The sequence below is a fragment of the Acomys minous genome (genome assembly GCF_964271855.1).
Source record: "Acomys minous genome assembly, chromosome: 14".
Classification (NCBI taxonomy): domain Eukaryota; kingdom Metazoa; phylum Chordata; class Mammalia; order Rodentia; family Muridae; genus Acomys; species Acomys minous.
Window position 1 is genome coordinate 80,191,695 of NC_140496.1, and position 20,326 is coordinate 80,212,020.

At 36.2% G+C, this 20,326-nt stretch overlaps 1 long non-coding RNA gene and 1 pseudogene across 2 annotated transcripts in view; both read right to left on the reverse strand.

Annotated features, from left to right (window-relative positions):
• Window positions 1-299: 299 nt before the first annotated feature.
• On the reverse strand, window positions 300-911 carry LOC311582493 (tumor protein D54-like; annotated as a pseudogene). Its single transcript has one exon. The product of its transcript is annotated as a tumor protein D54-like (transcript).
• Window positions 912-2,649: 1,738 nt separating this feature from the next.
• The window catches only part of LOC311583035, a 32,887-nt gene continuing 15,210 nt past the window's right edge, over window positions 2,650-20,326 (reverse strand). The window contains exons 3-6 of the long non-coding RNA XR_014774368.1: window positions 18,608-18,678; window positions 13,049-13,078; window positions 4,090-4,148; window positions 2,650-2,782 (exon numbers count right to left, since the gene is read on the reverse strand). This is a non-coding gene — a long non-coding RNA (uncharacterized lncRNA). The remainder of the gene's footprint in view (window positions 2,783-4,089; window positions 4,149-13,048; window positions 13,079-18,607; window positions 18,679-20,326) is intronic.

Below are 20,326 nucleotides of genomic sequence, written 5' to 3' on the forward strand. Positions count from 1 at the left end.
GAGGTTAAGACTGCTCTTCCAGAGGTCCTGAGTTCAATTCCCAGGAACCACATGGTGGCTCACAACCATCTATAATGTGATCTGATGCTCTCTTCTGGCCTGCCTGTGTACATGCAGGCAGATAGAGCACTGTATACATAATAATAAACATTTTTAAAAGACCTGTATGTGTACAAGATTATCCTTTAACTCACGCACAGGAAGCAGCCACATGCAACGGCTGGCACTTCTGCTATGCAGAGTTGCAGCTGTGATGAGGGTGTGCATCTGTATTCTGTGGCTTGCAAGTGATGACAGGCTTAGGAAGGGGCATGATCTGGCAAAGGCTGGCCATCTCTTCCAGGTGAGGACGGGAGATAATCTTTGCCATTCTCTCTGCCTCCTGCAGTCTTGGACTTTATGGTCTGCACTCGGTCTTCAAACGGCTTGAAGGTTGCAGACTTCCTCATGACCGGCATACTTATCAAGCGGCGGTTTGAGTAGCTACCTGCTGATGGCAGAGCCCATGGTGGACAGGGCAACACATGTTTTCTGTCTTGCCTGTGGAAGAGTTCCTTGAGTCTTCTCATGGAGGTCAGGCTGCGTCACCTTCTCTTTGCACTCTCCAAGTTTCTCAGATGTTTTCACGCAAGCAGCAGAGACCTGGGCGTCCTGTCAGCTCCTGGAGAGTTCTGCTTCAGCTCCCACAATGCATCTCTTTGGCTTCCAGGAGCCGGCGCAGAGCGATGGTTTCTTCTTCTACCTTAGCAAGCTCAGCCTGAAGCTCTTCCTCCTCCACCTCTGTCAGATCGTCTACAACTGGAGTCCGAGGGGCCACACCTGGGTCAACAGGAACATGCCTCAGTCATAAAATCAGACAGCACACTTTTGTTGGGGGAGTTCAGGTTGCTATGTTGGCTGGTGGAGTCCATGTTCAGGCGGCAGCTTGCCGTTAGCTGGTGTTGGTGCAGGCATCACAGGTACTACAGGAGCCAAGCTCTGAGTACTGCCTATTTAAGTGATTTTAAATGTACTTTAATTTACTTTATTCTTTCTTTTCTTTCAGTGTTAGTAAGTGAATTAAAAACTGGCAAGTATTCTCCCAGTCATGTAAGCATCAAGTTCTCTGTATCTGTTTGATTTGGTTTTTAATTCCTATATAACATTGATTCTTAATTATGGGTGCAAATGAAAAGTTATACTCACACCATATCATTTTCAAGGTTTTGTCTCAGCCGCCTTGCACTGTTTCCATTTCTCCCGGAAAGGAACCTTGAGATTCTTTTCTAGGTTGTGGTTTTTTTGTTTGTTTGTTTGTTTGATGATTTGTTTTGTTTTTCGGTTTGCATAGCTTTTATTCCATTATTTAATTTTTACCAAGATAATGATGTAGTTTCACAATTTCTTCTTTCCCTTTTCTTCCACCAACCCCTCTCATATAACACTTATTGCTTTTTCAAGTATACAGCCTTTTTTTAATATTATTATTTGCCATTACATACATATAGATGTGTGCAGATATATCCCTAAATATATCAATTCAGCCCACTCAGTCCGTATCATGTTACACGTATAGGGCTGAGCATTTGGTATCAGATAACCAGGTCCTGTGCTCCTCTCTGTGGGACTCTATTCTCCTCTTTCCCAGCATTCTTTTATCATGTAACTGAAGAGAATGCTTCATGGGTAAAGCCTGAGGACCTGAGTCCAATTCCTGGGACACACAGGCTTCAAGGAGAGAACTTACACTGTAAATTACCCTCTGACAGCTACATATGTTACATGTGCGCCCCATCCTTCATATACATAACAATAAAGTGTAAAATAAAGCATACAGCTAGTTGGTGAAGACTATTGAGGACTCTACTGTTCTGTTAATATCTACCCAGCCTTGGGTTTTACTAGTTCTTATGCTGGCTTTTAGCCATCTGATTGTCCTTGGTGTTGGTTGGTTGTTCCTCGTGTCCCTTGGAAGAGCCCTGAGCAGGAGACTGTATGGTCCTGAGTCTCACAGTCCTCCTGAGGATGCTGGGTAGGGATGTGGGCCAGAGGCTCTATCTCAGAGAATAGCTCATAGCGCTCCTTTGTTGGCTGTTTCTCAGTAGGACCCACGGGCAGGGGATTGAAGCATGTGCTGGGGTGGGGGTGGGGGGAGAGGGCTCTAACCTGGATGATCCTGAGGTTCCTCTGGTCTCCTTGGGAAGGTGGGTAGAGCCATGGACCAGAGCCTGGGACTAGGTGCCCCTGGGGTCCTGGGTGGTGTCCTTGGGGAGGTGGATAGAGACATAAATTAGAAGCTGGGGCCCTGTGTCCTTTGGGCCTGGGGCATCAGGAGTATGTTTGATTCTGGAGCCCTGGGATCCCTCCTCAGGAAGGTTCATAGTCCCATTGTTCACCAGGGAAATAGACACACAGGCATTTTGCAGTCAGTATTGCGGCCATATGCTTGCTCCTCAGTGACTGAAATTAATGTCCAGCTATCCAGACATCATGTGTTCTGGGCACTGTCATCTTGGAGTCCTCCATAAAAACATTTCTTATAGATACCTTTTAAAGTGTCATTAAATTGACTACAGAAACATACAATGAAGGAGGCAAGGAAATAAGAACAAAGCCGAAGGACAAAGCCTCAATAAATAATGTCCACCAAGCCATGCATTCATTTTGTTACTTTACTTTGGGAAAACTTAAAGAAGCATACTAAATACAATCTCTGTGCTCTTTGGTCTTCACCACCTTTGGTATTTTGTCTTCTCTTTTCCTTCCCTCTCCTTTTCTCTTCTCTCCTTTTACATCCAAGAAACTATTGAATTAAACAAAACATAAGACATGAATAAAAATATGACAATCACAGCTCCAATGGCATTGGAGAAACCCCAGAAACTGTGGGTGTGGCATCTCTGTGACAAACAGGAGACCTAACTCAGAATAGGCCTCTAGGAAGATATAAGGTGGACCATAGATGAGACTCCTCTCATCAGGGGCCATGGTGACTGAAGAGAATACCCTCTAACTAGAAAAGACTCCTAATGGAGTCGTTGATCAAAACCATTGATCAAAACTTATCTTGCCTATAAGATGTGCAGGAACAATGAACTGAAAGGACAAAGATTGAGGGAATGCCCAACCAATGTCTGGCCCAGCTAAAGACCCATCCCATGGAAAAAAGACAATTCTTGACACTATTAATGAGACTCTGCTATGGTTGCAGTTGTCCTCTGAGAGGCTCCAGTCAGGAATGGTTCAAAATAGATGCTGAAACTCACAGCTAAACATTGAGCAAAAACATAGGGAGTTGAGTGGAAGAGTGAAGGAAAGGATAAAAGGACCTAGAGGTGACAAGAGCTCCACAAGAAGACCCACTGAGGGACCTATGAACTCTGAACTGCCAACCAGGGACCATGCTTTGACTGGACATAGGTCCCCTACACAGATATATGCAATAGGCATCTCAGACTACACATGAGTCCACTAGTAATAGGAGTAGGGACCTGTCTCTGACATGGACTCTGTTGCCTGAGTTTTGATCACTTCCCTCTGGCAGGACTGCCTTGCCAGGCCACAGGGGAAGAGGATGAACTCAGACCAAATGTGACATGATGAGCTGTGGTGGGTGGGTAGGTGGCCCCTGCTTTTCTGAGAAATAGAGGGGATGGAGGAGGGAGAGTTAACCTGAGAGAAGAAGAGAGAGGGACCTATGGCCAGGATGTGAAGTGGATACATAAATAAATTAATAAAAAATTCCAGTGGTTGCACACGATTTATACTATATTACCACCAAATAAAAGTACCATAGCAAAGTGAAGACATGATATTAAATAAGACTGGTCACAATAATTTTAAAATATATTTTCATATTTTAGTTGACATTGTATTTAAAGACAGGAAAAAGATAGGCTATTTTTTTCTAACCTAAAGTGTCAAATATTTTTTAATAATTTATCCAGCACAGAGGTAAACTGTAGCTTTAAACTTACTGGTTTAGCATCTTTTCAGGCCGACTCAAGGCTAGCAAGCCAACATTAGTTGCATAATCTATGACAAACAGAATGAAACAGATGTTTTGAAATGACTGCATATTTAAATTGCTAATCATAAAGAGCCAGTCACCTTCATTTTCATGGCCATCCTTGTAATATTACTTTTCCAAATTTCATTAGCAAGATCATCTGTCAAAGAAACAGAAAATACAAAATCACATCTATCATGTTTGAATTCATTAGCATTTCTGCATATGCTTACTATGTACCATGGCTCAATTATGCAGCTGACTTTCATCTAGAGGAATGGTATCCATCTGTTTGTGTCTATCTGAAATGGGATTGTTGAAGAAAAAAAACATAACGGCAGATATTAGCTAAATTCAAGATGAGTTTTTCATTACATTGATCCAAGTAGGAAGATCTCTTATGCAAGTGTGAATATTCTTGTGGAGAGTTTTCCTTCTAGAGTAAATGTTGTGGAGAAAGAGAGAAGAGTCACATACATCATGGTGGCAGTTAGAGGCAGCACTATGGGTTCTGTGGACCAACCTGGGGTTGGACCGCAGATGGCAGCACACTCATTCTGCTTGTTTACTACAGAATACTGAGGGCTAATGTCCACTGCTTTTTAAAAATGCTGTGAAATGTGTTATTAAATAGAATCACACTGATATTAAATATGCACACACTTACTGAGAAACTATTAAGGTTAATCAGTCATATATAAACGAAAATGGAGGTTTACTCCATCTAATTAGGTAATATTGTCATCACATTCATTTCACTTTCCGTGATGTTCTAATAATAAAATGTGTTGAAATTGTAACCAACATTCTTGGCTCTGTTTAATTTCACATGTACTTATTTTTATTTAATGACAAACTATCAACATTGTGAAATTTTAATGAAAAAGTCGTAAAAAATAATATTTTGTCCTACATATGTCCATCTAATGTTTGGTTTTGTGTTGTTACATACACTGAGACACAAATCCATGCAATAGAACACACTGTCACATTTTCTCCCTGTTCTTTAGTCACACAAACCCCTTTGATATGATTTTCCCAGAATTTACATGGTTTGACAATTACTATGCCATTCACCTTCACTAAATATTCAAACACTTCCAAATAAGAAACCACACAAATATCTAAGATACGTATGAAGGTTTCCAAAGTGGACAAGAATAATGGCTTTTCCAAAGAAATTATAAAATAACGAATATGATAAAATTACAAATGAATCACAGAAAGACACAGTTGGCTGCAGCTTAGAATGAAGCAAAATTCCAGGACTTAGAGATTTAGAGCGAGTTTTATTATTTTAGTGCTTACTTTACTTAGGTTATCTTTTTTTTTTTTCAGGTTTTCAAGACAATGTCTCTCTGTGTAGCCTTGGCTGTTCAGGACTCGCTTTGTAAACAAGGCTGGCCTCAAACTCACAGCTATCTGCCTGCCTCTGCCTCCCTAGTGCTGGGATTACAAACATGTGCCACCATGCCTGGGCTTTTGGTTATTATTTTTTTCAGAGAATATAATCCACAGAAACAACAGAGATAACTACAATCTCTCCTATTGTATTTTCAGTTCCTTTCAAAGATATAATTCTGGGTTTTTAAAAATTGATTTGTTCCTCTTATCTTTGAAGGGACCCCCATAAGCCCAGGCTCATCATATACATATGTATATATGTATATACATATATATCAGTTATGTGTGTTATAGGAGTACATTTTGGGAAAGAATTAATAGTAAAAATCATTGTGGCTATGTTAGACATTCTTATTGTTCTTTTATCCATTTTCTTTGTTCTATATTTGCCTCTCACTGCCCTCCTTACAAAAGGTCCCCAGGTTCCCAGTCAAGTCATGTGTACCCTGATACTACTCTTTACCCCGTTTCCCACATTCTTCTGTGTACAAATATATAATCTGGCATTGAACATTCAGTTCCTGAAAAAACATATTGGTTATTGGTTGATTATTTTCATTATAACCTCAATCCCCAGTTCCACTTCTGTACTGCTCAAACAGTTGGCATAATGTACAACAGTACACATTTAGCGTCTCATATTTTATATATCTTTACCTCTTTGGACTCATTGAAAGCAATACATGAAATAACTCAGCCATTGGATCTATGATTGTCATATTTTTATTACACTAGTATATTTGCACAGTGGAATACTACTCAGCCATTAAATACAAGGGAATCATGAAATCTGCATGCAAATGGATGGGACTCGAAAAGATCATCCTCAGTGAGGTAAACCAGACCCAGAATGATATGGTGTATAATCACTAATAAGTGACTTTTAGCCATTTACTACAGGATAAACGTACTACAATGCACAGACTCGAAGAAAAATAACAAGGAGGACCCAAGGGAGGATGCTTAAGTCTCAGTCAGAAGGGGAAAGAGAGTAGACAGAGGTAGTCATTGAAGAGAATGAACAAGGTAAGAGAAGGAGCCCAGAGAAAAACCAGGGTGGAGGTCAGACTTGGGGAAGGAAGACAGAAGTCCACCTCTGGAACTTTTTAAGAGTTTGAACAGGGTTGGGAAAACAAAAGGAGCCCACTGGAACCTTTTAAGAGTTTGATTGTTAAAGTTGTATTTGGAAACAAATAGGGCTTAAAGATTACAATACTTTCTTATTTATGTTTCTGTTAATTAGTAATTAGTAATTTCATCTCATTCCTGTAAAATATGTCATTTTTTCATATCCTGCTACATAGTATGACTATTACATACTGCTTTCTGCTGTTCGGCATTATCTCATCTGGTATTCCCACTGGATGTCATAAAGCAATCTGTTCAATCTAATTTTCAACCCAAACATCTGTGAGTGATATATATAGCCTTTGTCCTCATAAGTTAATGTAACTGTAATAGTATAGTAGGATATAATATTAGAAGAAAGAGTTAAGCTCTTGACTACATGTACACTTGACAATGGAGGAGCTTTAGTAACAGTTTTATGGAAAAAATTTGGAGGGATTAGGAGGAGCTTCCTAGAGAAAGCTGCAGTGCTCAGATGCGGCCCAGGAGGGTCCCACAGTAGCCTAATGGTCTTGCATCAGGCATTATGATGTGCAGGTGAAAGACTGAAAGATCTCACAGGGACACTCTTATCAAAGATCAGAAACATAGAACTGGAAAATGGATGCAAACACATTGTTGGGAATATTCCTTTCTTGAAGTGTCCCTGGGAGTCACAGAATAACAAAAGTATCCAGCATTTAGCCATTTAGTTGTTCCAAGTTTGCTTCAATTCAGCTGGGCTCAGATAAAATGTGATCATAGTTTGGAATCGTCCATGTGATGCTAGAAAATAAACATAGTATAACAAAAGTGATGTCAAAGCACCTTCCACGCAGATTTCAAAGGAACCTTTGGGAAACAAGTAGGGTGGTACAATGTCACAGTCTTTGCCAGCAGCTCCTTGTCAGAATTATAAGGTTGATAGACAGTAAGGTTATTGTTTTAAAGAGAAGTTGTAATGGTGCACACAAGAAGGCAGATGGGTGACTAAAGTGCAGTGCTCATCATAGAAAGACTCAGATAGCAAGAAATAGGGTCCTGCATAACATATATAACTCAATGAGTAAGACTATAGGGTCAGAGTGGCCCAAGCTTTGGGGAGTCTCCCTGGCTCTAGTGTCAGAGGTGCTGGAACAGACATTTTAAAACTTACTGTTTGCTTGCAAGGCATATTTCTTGTGTTACAGAAATTCATCAATTCTATTTAGTAGGTATATTTACTCTGTGCCTCTACCTCAGTTTTATCTGAGTTGGCAAAGTAGTTTGTACAAATGTAGCTTCTCATTAATTAGAAGAGCACCGGACAGAGTCTATGTTAGTGCTTTCTGAAGAAGCCTGGGCCAGCTGACTGTGTCATGCTCAGTGTGTCATCCCAGCACTATAAGATGTATATGTGAACTGTTTTAGGTTGCACAGTAAGCTATTCTACTAATGCATAGTAGGAGATCAAAATATGTATGGAGGAAGATTCTTTTCATAGGAGCTCTGACAGTGTGTATATAAACTTACGGAACTGACACACTTCACATATGACTACAATAACATACAAAATTAAAAAAGGGAAATTGTAGGCACGGAGAGACAAGCTTCCTACAAAGACAGCTGTTTCTTTTCTCGTGAAAAAGGTGTGAGGAAAGAACAGGCCTGCTTGTGGACAAACATCTCAGTGAGACTATAAGTAAGGTGGAAAGAATTGTAAGTCTTATAAAATGGCTGACTCAGAGGCCTCCTGGCCAAATTTGTTTGTTCCCTCCTGTCCTGGGCAGAGCTCATTTCGTTTGTTTTCCCAGTTTGTTGTCTTTTTCTGACAGTCAATTCTTTGTCTCCTGGGATGTACTCAGCTGACACCAGGCTTACATAAGAACATTTAACAAGAGTGTTCTCACCTGAAAGACTGTTGTGAAGTGCCTGGATGTGTGCTGTTCTAACAGATAACCTCTTTGGGCTATTTGGAGGTGAGGATTAACTGGAGGAAACAGATTATTTGGGGCATGTCCTATTCCTGGATGGCCCCTTCTTTCTACTCTGCTTTCTAGCAGTATTTGAATGATAAATCCTGTGGTCATGACATTTTTTTTTCCACCTCCACAGGTGAAAACAATGCAGTCAATCAAATATGGACTTACAGCTGTGAAACCACCAGCCGAATAAATCCTTTCTGTGAGTTTATTTACTCAGGTCTTTCTCACGGTGGGTGATGGTAAACCAACTAATACAAATAAACAACTTTGGATTGACAAAGAAGAGGTTCAGGTACATAGCCTGCATATCGGGTACCTGCTTGTAACATGATTAGCTACACTGTTTGTGTTACCTTTTGAAAACGAAAGCTCAGGAAAAGAGGTAAGTTTAAAACTCCTGCTCATTGATCACCCCCTAGTCACCAAAGGACATGGGTGTTTATGTACAGCCAGATTAATGCTGTTTCCATACTTGTAAATCTTCCATTTTCATAGCTTGTACACAAGAAGTAATTTTTTGACTTACAGGCCTTATATTTATAAAACATACTTTTAAAAAGCAGCCGCCAAAGCATCCATCTGGTGAATAGGGATGAGAAGAAATTAACACTCACATACATTTTCATCACTGCAGATGTATCAGGAATGTTCCGTGTTCACAGGCAGACTCGGAAATATTGTTCTCACCAGGGGGTGAGCAGTTAGTTTAAACTTCACAGAAGATGTTGAGGAGGGTAGGGCTTCAGAGGAGGAAGTCACTTCAGAGTTGATTTAAATAGAAAAACTAGAATTGTGAGTGCGACAGGAAGATATGACCGACTTGTAGAAATCTCATGAAGAAACTGGACTACAATATGTGAGAAAGATAATTTATCAAAGCATCTCATACATGAGTTAAAACAATCGTGTTTTTATGATATATTTTCAACCAGTGTTCATACATTATATTTCTCTAGTATTTCTGGGAGTCTGTTGGACATTTTATTACTTTTGGATATGAGAACCTTAATTTTTCTTGTTTTAGAAATTTATTTTTAAGTTCAATCAGAGAAATTTTTGGTCCATTAAATATTATTTTTAGAATAGTAAAAAACTTAAAACACATAAAGAAATGATAGATATTTTCATACTTTTACAAATTATCCTATGTTGGGGCAAAGCATTTAAGATGAAATGAGTTGTTAATTAATTATTTTGTGGTATTTTTACCAGAAATAATTTGATATTTTGAAAATTAAATCCTTTATTTGAAGGGAGTAAAGATCTATACATATTACATAACTTTTGCACTTGAAAAAACATTTTTTTAAAAGTTAACACTTTAACAGTTGAAAGTAAAAGTGACAAGCTCTTCTCTGATTGACAGCCGTTGTATTTATAGTCACAGAATTACTATTTCTTTAATCTTCAGCTCTCCTTTGTATTTCATTTCAAGGATGTATTAATACAGACATTTACTATGAGCGCAGGCTAGCTCAACTATTGCATCAAGACTGCATAGTGGTGCACACCTTTAATCCCAGCACTCGGGAAGCAGAGGCAGGTGCATTTCTGTGAGTTTGAGGCCAGCCTGGTCTACAAAGTGAGTCTACACAGAAAAACTCTTGTCTCAAAAAACCTAAAAAAAAAAAAAAAAAAAAAAAAAAGATTTTAGGTCAGCTAGTAGAGCTGAAGAGAGAGTCGAAGTTTATACACTCATATGGTGTATAATGAGTAATGACTGCTAGCATTACTTAAACTGTTATTCTTTTATTTGGTACAAAGTTTTCTTACAACTTTCTGGTGTGATTTATAAAGGATGTGACTCACCCTTTCAATATTGAAAGTTTTCTTGTGTTTGGGAAAGATGATGATGTTCTTAGAGCAGGACACATTGATCATGTGTATTGCTTTTTGTCATATGTTCCTCCATATTTAAATAGATTATGGTGCTTAAAGGAGCAAATAAAATTTAATTTAAAGCTATTCATTCCAATTTAGGGTTCAGAAGTTTTACCTGTGTTTATTTTTTTTGCAACCAAGAATCTCCTTATCCTATAAAAGCTTGATTTAGTGAATTAATTCAATCAGGGACTGCAATGACCTGTAACTAAATTGAAATTCTTTCTCCTGTCAGCAAAATAAGGCAGTTATTCAATAGTTTACATAGAAATGAAAACATAAAATCAATTAGAAGCTAATAACAAAGTATTCTAAGAGAACTACAAATTAGGAAAAAGGTGAATTTGATAATCAAGAAGGTTAAGCATTCAATTATTATGAATAAAGAAATGTATAAACATGCAAAGGTAATGAACATGAATGGGTAAAACACTTCTGCAACAACTCGTTAGGCAGCCATAAACATTCTAATTCCTTTCCTGAGTGATTTCTCTTGGAATCCATTTAACTTACTTCTTGCTGCGTTTTGAGGAATTTTAATTTTGTCTTGCCCTGTAGTCAGCATGAATCACATTTACGTTAAAGCACAATCATGCCGCCCACTCCTGAATATTGTCAGATTTAAACACACATGTTCAAAATAAGTTAATCTCCTCTGTCTTAATTTCTTCATCTACAAGTACAGTGTTGCTTGTGTTATAGAGATATTTTGAAAATTAATTTACTACTGTAACATTTAAGGGAACGTCTACCACCTCATCACATTATGTACTGAATTAAGAAATACCAATTTGTCATGATGTCCATGAAATTAGGTGATATAAAAAAAAATCAAAATAATTAGTATTGAAAATCATAACAGATCTTAACAGTTGTTTTTTTAAATTCTGCTGTTAACATATTTTATATCTTTATATACATAATTTGAAAGTTAATGCTGCATTTTTTGTAGTTTTGTTAATTCATCCACTTCATTTGCTTTTAGTGTGTAAAAATATAATAGCTGTCTAGGAAAATACTACAATTTGTTTTCATTCATCATTATCCTGTTGTTTGTTGTTTAACAACAAGATCCTGTTGGGTCTTTCTCTAGCCTCTAAAGGCCTGTCACAAGCATGTGCAAGCCCAGTCGTTGACAAACACATGCAATTACGGGAATACTAACTGCAATTTGCTCTCCCACCACCAATGACTAAGAGTGCTTCTTGCTCTGTTTCCTCTCCAACATCTGTTGCGGTATTCCATGGTGATAGCCAGGCTGGCTGTAGCGAAGTGATATCTCAAAGCCATTTTTAATTTGAGTTTCCCCAACGACTAAGATGCTGAGCCCTTAGAAACAGTTACCGGCAGTCTTGTTTCTTTTGAGAATGTTCTGCTCTTTTCATTAGCCCATTTGAAGATTGTCAGTATTGTTTACTCATGCTTAATTCTGCAGTTGTTTGTAAATTCTGGGTGTTAGCCCCGTGGCATCCCATTCTTTATTTTTCTTGTCTTTTGAGGAATGGGTGCTTTATTCAGAATACGCATGTTGTGTAATGCACATAGAATAAAATCCTACACTGAAGTACGAGCAAGCATTCTGTTTGGGTTACTCAAATATAGATGAAGAGAGGCTAAAATTGGAAAACAAGTCAGAGGTTTCTGATGCTATCTTGCTGATGGTCACAAAGGAAAATCAGCATTTATTCTAGGATATCTTTTATCTATTGTTTGTCCATTTCATATTTATTCTCATCAATTTCATACATGCATAGAGTATGCAGAGTATCTTCATAATATCCAGCCCAACTCTCCCCGGAGGAGATAGTCTCTCACTCCATCAGCTGTTTCCTGTGCTGAGGGTGTCTGATGCTGTGCAGACACGTTTTGCTTTCATGTGGTGCCCTCTGTTGACAACTGCGGTAAGTTACGGCTGTTTGTACTCTCTAGTAATCTCTTGTCTACCCCAATACCTTGGAAATTCCTTTTTATTACTGTAGCAGCTTCAGCATTTCAGCTTCAATGTCTGGTTCTACTTTGAATTGATTCTCATATAAATGAGATGTATGATATGATTCTAAATTTAATTCTTTCGTAGTTGAATATCCTGTTTCCCCAGCATCATTTGTTGAATGAGCTATGTTTTTTTTTTTCCTCACTGAATATTTTTGCATACTTTCTAAAAAAATTAAGTGGCTATAATTTGGTTTATTTTCGTGTCTTTTATTCTTTTGCTTTGGTCTAATCTTTTTTTAATGTCCGCATCAGACTATGTTTTCACAGTAGCTCTGTAGTATAATTACAAGTGTATTCTTCCTCCTTAAAATTTCTTTGGATAGTCTTTTGGTTTTTTTTTTTTATATAAGATCTGTAATTATTTTAAGTCAAAGTAAAATTAAGCAAGGAAACTCCAGAACTAAATGAAGTATAGACATAACAAATCAAGTAAGCATAAGAGATTTATATGTTACATTTATCCCCAAAAGATGGGTAAACCTTTATTCTCCTTGGCACATCAAATCTATTCAATAATTCATCCCATCTTTGGCCAAAAATCAAATATTCATAAATATAGAAGGTAGATAATTCCTTGTGCCCTATCCAATCACAATGAAATAATAATACAAAGCTAGGGAATAAAAAAGACTCCAGAAAATACAAGAATACTTGTAAAATAAGCACTACACTATTGTATGAGTCAGGTGAAAACGAGAGCAGAACTTACCAGAACATCTGGGACGCTGTCATCACAGTTCTAAGGAGAAAGTTCACAGCTATAAGTACTCATAACAGTAAAAGATAAACTAGAGAGATTTCAAACAAGCCTAATTATTCATATCTATGTTCTAGAACAACAAGAAAGTTGTCAACTTAAAACGTAATAGGCAAGAAATAATAAAGATTAGGAAATTAATTAATAAAATAGTCACTAAATGATCAATAAGCAAAAATCAAAGCTTGGTTCTTTGAAAAAATTAATGACATTGACAAATAGAATGATGGATAATACCTAAATTAATAAAGTCAGAAACTGAAACTGTTTTTAAAATGTATGCTAATGAAACTAAAATTCATTAGATTATACTTTGAAAACTTACCTTACAATAAGCTGAAAACCTCGAAGGACTGATGTGTATCTAAGCACATAGGGCCTCCCAAATTAATACAGAACATTCCAATAGTGTAAGAAGACCCATTATAAGCATATAAAATTGAAGCAGTCATAGTCTATAAACAAAGAAATGTCCAGGAGCAGATAGATTCATTGTTAAATGCTGTAAGTATTTCAAGGATGATCTAATATCAATCTTTTTAAATGCATTAAACAGAATGTCAAGGGAAGGAATACTAGCAAATTAAATCTATGAAGCCACTGTTATATTGGCGTCAAATCCAGATTTGAGGCAACAGAAAAGAAACTACAGACCAATTTCATTACTGAACATGAATGCAAAAATTATCGACAACATACTTGTAAATGGGATGCCCGTTGACAGTGCATATACTTGATAATATGTACTTTAAAAATATGTAGTGACAGGCTGTATGGCTAATAATTCAATTCATTTTATAACCTATTACAAATTATTCAATAATTTTAAAGTTCTATTTATTCATCAAGTAAGAATAATAGATATCCAAAAATGAAAAAAAGACAGAGACGGTTTGCTGCCTGAACAGTCATCCAAAACCCTCTATAACATTGCAGCATCATCTTCAGCCTTCTGGCCCAATATATCTGACAGACATATTTGTGAGGCAGCAACTATTGAGGACTTGCTTACCCTGTCTTGGCAGAGTTTAGCCGTTGACTCTGCCTGTGTCCAAGTTACTTTTTTTTTTTTTTTGCAGAATTCTGTCTGTGGCAGAAACAAGGACATTTTCCCCAGTGGCTTGTTTGCCACATTTAAATCCATCTCCATAAAGGAGGTTCTTAACCTGCACTTCTGGTTCACTCAGGTAATTAAGTTTTATTCCTTCTCAAGTCTCTGATGTGGTTGAAGACCAGATAGTTTAATCTTACAAATAAGCTTAGTTGTTGAGGGGTGAAGATGTTTTTAGGTCCAGATAGATGTTTTAAATTGATATAGATGAGATATGATAGATATTGATTTACATTCAGAATTTTAGACTTACCAAAATAGGAAAGATGTTTTCTTCAAAGCTGCCAAATACAAATAGCCAAAAGACTATGACTGTAACATTTATGTAATTCCTGATTTTTTCATGGTTCTTTTTGCTGTACATAGTTTATTTTATTTATGTGTAATAATATAAATATAAATATATATATATGAGAAATATAATAAAAATATGCAGCAAAAAATGAAATTATATTTTGGGACCATTTTCGTCCTACTGAGTTGCTTCAGCCAACACTTTAATATGAGGGTATATGTCTAGCCTTATTGCAACTTGATACACCACGTTCACTTATCATTGGGAAACCTGTTGTTGTCTTAAGTGAACGGGAGAAAGAGTGGATTGGGAGAGGGGAGGTGACAGGGAGAACTGAGAGGAGGAGAGGAAAGGGAAATTGAGGTCAAGATGTAATATATGACAAAATAAATGAATAAAATAAATAAAATGAATACTAGATATAAGTAGAAACACTTGCATTAGATTATTTCAATATACATATAGATCACCTTCCTATTAGAAAAAATATGATTGTTTCCCTTTTATGTGTATATGTGCCTTAACACTAACAGATTTTCCATTTCGCTAAGAGAAATGGATGTACGTGAACAAACTTAACTCCCCTATACTGAAATCTTCATGCTCAAAGAAGTTTGAAATTATTTTAATTTTAGTGTTTTCATCGAATCCTAACTTACAGTAATCATATGTGAAAACAAACCTTTTATCTTACTCTAGACACCTAAAATAATGTATTTTTCCAATTACAAAATATATTTCATGTCATATTTAAAGTATACAGCCTGTCTTATATTGTTTAAGTGAGCATTTCTACTCACTTAGAAGAGTATTTAAAATATTCTGTATAATAGAAGGTTTCCTTTCAAGTCAGGTTTACAGAAATATTAATACAAAATACCAAATTCAATAGGATTTAAAGAATAACTTTATAACTTTACAGGGGAGTTGAAGTATCTGAAAGTATTTGGGTCCTAGTTATTAGATCATTTACTTCAAAAGGAATACGATAAATTATATTCTTAGGGTATGATGATCTTCAAGTGATCTTATGATGAAATAAATATAGAGACTATAAAATAAACATTAATAGCAAAAAGAGTAATGTAAATTATTTTGCTTGTGTGGAAGTAATACTTTCACGACTGAAGAAAAGAACAACTGGAATATTTTCAAATATGTAGTGCAAAAGAATCCATTGGTAATGTCATTCAACTCTGGCAATGTCAGCGTTGTCTCTCATTGAAAAAGTCAATGAGAAAACCCCAAAGGGCAAAAACAAGGTGATAGAAAGAGAAGAGGGGCTACCAGAGGCCAAGGTCACGTCAATAAGGGAGGCTACAAGAGCTTGGCTGTACAGAAAATAGACACTGTGGACTTCAGACACAGTAGAGCAGGTGACCTACTCAGCACTGACTGTTCTTAGGAATATGAAGTGGTGTCTACTTTTTTAAAATTTGAAATTAAAATACAATTACATTGTCTTTTACTGTCCTTGTGTCTAATTTTATGTATGATAGTTTAGGACCAAAATGAGAAAGTCAATGACATTATAGACCTGAGGGAAATGTCTGAGCAAGGACTCACATAAACACATTCTATTTTGTCTTGGAATTATTTGGTTTCACAGTTAGGTAGCTTTGCTTCACGTTTGGTAAAGTATATTTTATTGAAAACTTAGAGTTTACATTGTCATCTTAAAAGTTTTCTTCTCTGTAGAAACAAAATTATTATAATGATAATATTGTTTAAAATGGTGTCCCTTTATGTTTCAAAGTTTTGAACTTTAAAGAAATATGTTACAAAAAAGGATATAGCCTCAAAAGCAACTTAAGATAAATGCAACTCCCATTTTACCCTTGATATCCACATAACTATAACCCCTTTCTTTCACTCCTAACATTACATTAAATATTCTTTTGTTATAGACAGCCAAACTGAAAGTATATGAAGCTTAATAGATAAAGTGTTTGCAGGCCAAAACTGAAGCCTGAGTTCTGATTCCCAAAAGCCACATAAATATCAGGTGGTAATGGAGACCCCTCTTATAAATCCAGCACTTGAAGCAGGGACACAGGACTTCCTGAGCAAGCTAGCAGGCAGACTGTCCTAATGAGTCATCTGTGGATCTAACCAGGGGACCATTCCACCAAAGTAAAGCGGACATGACAAGATTAGTACACAGACCCTTCTCATTTACTCACAGCTCAAATAAAATAAATAAACAAAGCATATCTTAATGTTTCCAACTATATCATCACATTCATGTGGTTTCGTATTACTCTCTGCGGAGGAATCTGTTATGACATAGTAGATGTACCGCCACATCCAGAGTCTCGCTACATAGTTCAGAGACATGAACATACAGAATAATCCTTTTAACAAGAAAAATATGAATTTAGGAAAGATAGTATAGAGAGCCATGTTTTGATGATGTTTTATAGCTTTACCAGAACTGATTAAATATATTTTTCACAGGACTGGAACAATGACTCAGTACTTAAGAACACTTGCTGTCCTTATAGACTACCAGGGTGGACTGCCAACCTCCACCCTCCCTGTAAGTCCAGTTCCACAGCATCTTACATCTTCTTCTTCTAGTCTTTGATAACATGAAGAACTCACATGACCCACTGGCATACAGGCAGGCAAACATTCATAACCACAAGCAAGCTTTAAAAGTGAATAAAATATTTTCCATAACTAAAAATAACATTTCATACATAGATATATGTTTCAATGCACACACACAAACACACACACACACATACACACACAAACGCACACACTTTAACAGTTTTGTTTATCCTAGTAGACTAATACAAGCATAAGAATGATTTCAGAATATTGGCCCTCACTTTTCTCCCTATTACTTCCTGTATATTTCCCACAATTTTCCTCCGATTTATTCAGTATGAAGATTTTGAGTGTCCACGTTAAAGTGATCATCCAAATTCAGTGTCCTGAGAAAGTGGGATCGCAGGTGCGCTTGTCCAATTCACTAACAGCAGTCTCTGGAATTAGCATTTATGAATATTAAGTGATCCAGCCTAATTCAGTAGTGTATTTATCTTAATGAATGCACACATCAACAAAAAAATTACAAAATGTATGTGTCTGTCCTTAGAGAAAAGAAAGCGAGGGGATCTCTATATCTGACTTTGATCTTCATATCCCCCGTTACAGTTTTAGTCTCTAACAAGAGCCACAGTAGATCTTTGTTGTCTTGCTTTTCATTGACTATTTATAGGTATAAGTCTGGAAACCTGAGGCCTGAAAACTTGGTTGCTAAACAATAATTAGCAATATTTTTTAACATTTAACATTTTAACATAATTTTTGAACTATTTTTTAAGCTGTTAAAATCAGCATTATCTAACCCCCCAGCAAAGCCTTTAACGCCAAAAAGCCTTGACTAACCGGCGAAGTCATTCCTAGGATGAAGTAAATTCTATAAGAAATTCTTGGCTAATCTCAAAAGACATTATAAATATAGGTACATTTCTATTGTTATGGCTAATAAATGTTTATTATCAAACATACAGGGAAATAATATTAGAAAACTAACCGATATCAGATTTATATGATTTCATCGCTTACGATGATATGTATTCACACAATTTCTTTCTAAAACTTTTGAGTAAACAGTGATCATTTTACCTGCTTAAGAAATGGAAATTTTCAGTAATGGTTGTATAAATTTTGCTAACTGAGAAGTAGCATTAGGCTGATAAATAGCATTTGTAATATATAATAAATATTTGAAACGTAGTGTAGATAATATACTAGGCAGTGAGTGTGCAGTTACCACTCCTAATAGAAACACTATATCAGACACTATTCACTTCCACAATTATAGGTTTATTTCCAGTTGATATTTCATTAAAACTAAATAGAAGATTTTTGATTCATTTTCTAGTAAATAAAAATTAAACATCAGTATATGAATAGACTAACCTGAATTAATATGTAATAAACGTTTGTTCACAATACTTATTTCTGAGATAATGGCAAAGAAATATCCTTAAGTTGAAAACTCATTGGCATTCAATTTAAGTAATATTATAGTTCACATTCAGTATGATATAGGTGCAAGCTAATTGTGTTTCTCTGGCTGTTTACTGACCTTAGCAACAGCTGAAATGAGTATTTCATCAGCTGAGGCAGTCTGGAGCATATCCAGGTTTATTTTTGTGGCTGTAATACAAAATGATTAAAATGAGATTTTATAATAAAGAAATATAAGTCATATGCAAATACAGCTTCATGTCATGATAGAACAATTTTCTTTTGGAACTCATTTAGAAACAAAACCAGTCATGTAAGAAAGAAAACTTAAGGTTAGATATGACCTTTGGAGATTAAATGCTTCCTGTTGTATTTGTTTCTTGTGTCCATTCTGAGACAGTCTCATTGTACAGCAAAGTCCAACCTTGGACTCACAATCGTCATGGAGAAGCTACTTGATTTCTGGGATTACAGATGAGTACCAGCATGCCCAACAAAGGTTTCAACTTTAATGAAAAATGTGGATAAGAATGAGAGAAAGAGTATTATCTCATAGTTGTAAATGTAAAGAGGAATTTCCTCTCTGAAAATTAAATTGAGGAGGTAAGAAAATACTGTCCTGAAATGTTTAAGCACCTTAGTGTTTATTGTGCACAATACAAAGTCCTCTGGTCCTTTCAAATCTACACTCATTGCAATAATTTTATGTATAAAGTCCCAGAATTTGTACTCAAAGTTATAAGAAGTAGAATTCCTTCCACCAGAGGAGTAAATGGAACATTTAACAGTTTCAGTGATTTCCAATTCTGCTAGAAGAAAGATGAAGGCTTGCATATATATGAAAGATAAGTATCAGAAGGCGATTTGCCCATGTCAAAAGGATATATTTTAAGTTTAATAGCAGGAATGCATGGTCATCTACTGAGCATTAGAGCAATGTTTTTAAGGTCACAAGTTTGCAATGAAAGGAAACTTTTGAAATAGGCTTTGTGAAGGAAAGAAAGATTGCTGATGGAGGAAGTAGAAGATTGTCCTCCAATATTGAGGGCATGTATGAGTTGAACACCTGAATTTTACAGTGGTGACTTTCTGAAGATTGTGTGATTGCTGTGTCAGCACCTGCAGCCTTGCTCTGGGAGAGAGGATGTGCCTCTGGAGTCCCCCAACCGTAGTTTTTCCATAATAGTTTGAAAAAAAAAAGACTGAATTATTGACAATAGTGCTATAGCAATGAACAAAATAACCGTATAATAAGAGTGTCAGTCAACTTAGCGATTTAATAGCTAGTAGGACATTTTTCTGACCTTTACATGATTAATGCAAAATTTTCTTTATCTTGGTCAAAGAGTCAAGGGTGAAAAAAATAACAGGATAATATATGTGTTGTGTATTACGTTACACTATAATTTCAATGAGTGGTGGGTGCATCATTTGGTTCTCTGAATAAACAATTAGTTCTTCAAATCAACCTTTATATGTAAATTTTCTCATTTTTACACAGCTAAAGTTATTTTTTGAAGTTTGAAATATAAAATTTGTTCTGAAACCTTTAAAATTGTTATGAAAATAAATGTTAATGAGTAATATTAAAATCATATACTAAGAAAATTCCTATACAAATAACATGAATTTGCTAAAAAGTCATTATTCATATAGGTTGAGTAGATAGCTCAAATTTTAAATTGTTATGCATATTGCTATGAGGACCTGAATTTTGTTCCCAATTTTTATGCCCAGTTTCCGTGCAAAATTATTGTCACGTGCTTCTAGTACAAAAGAGGCAGAGGTGGAGGATGTGTGAATATCCTAGACTATGGGAACCAGCTAGTCTAGATGG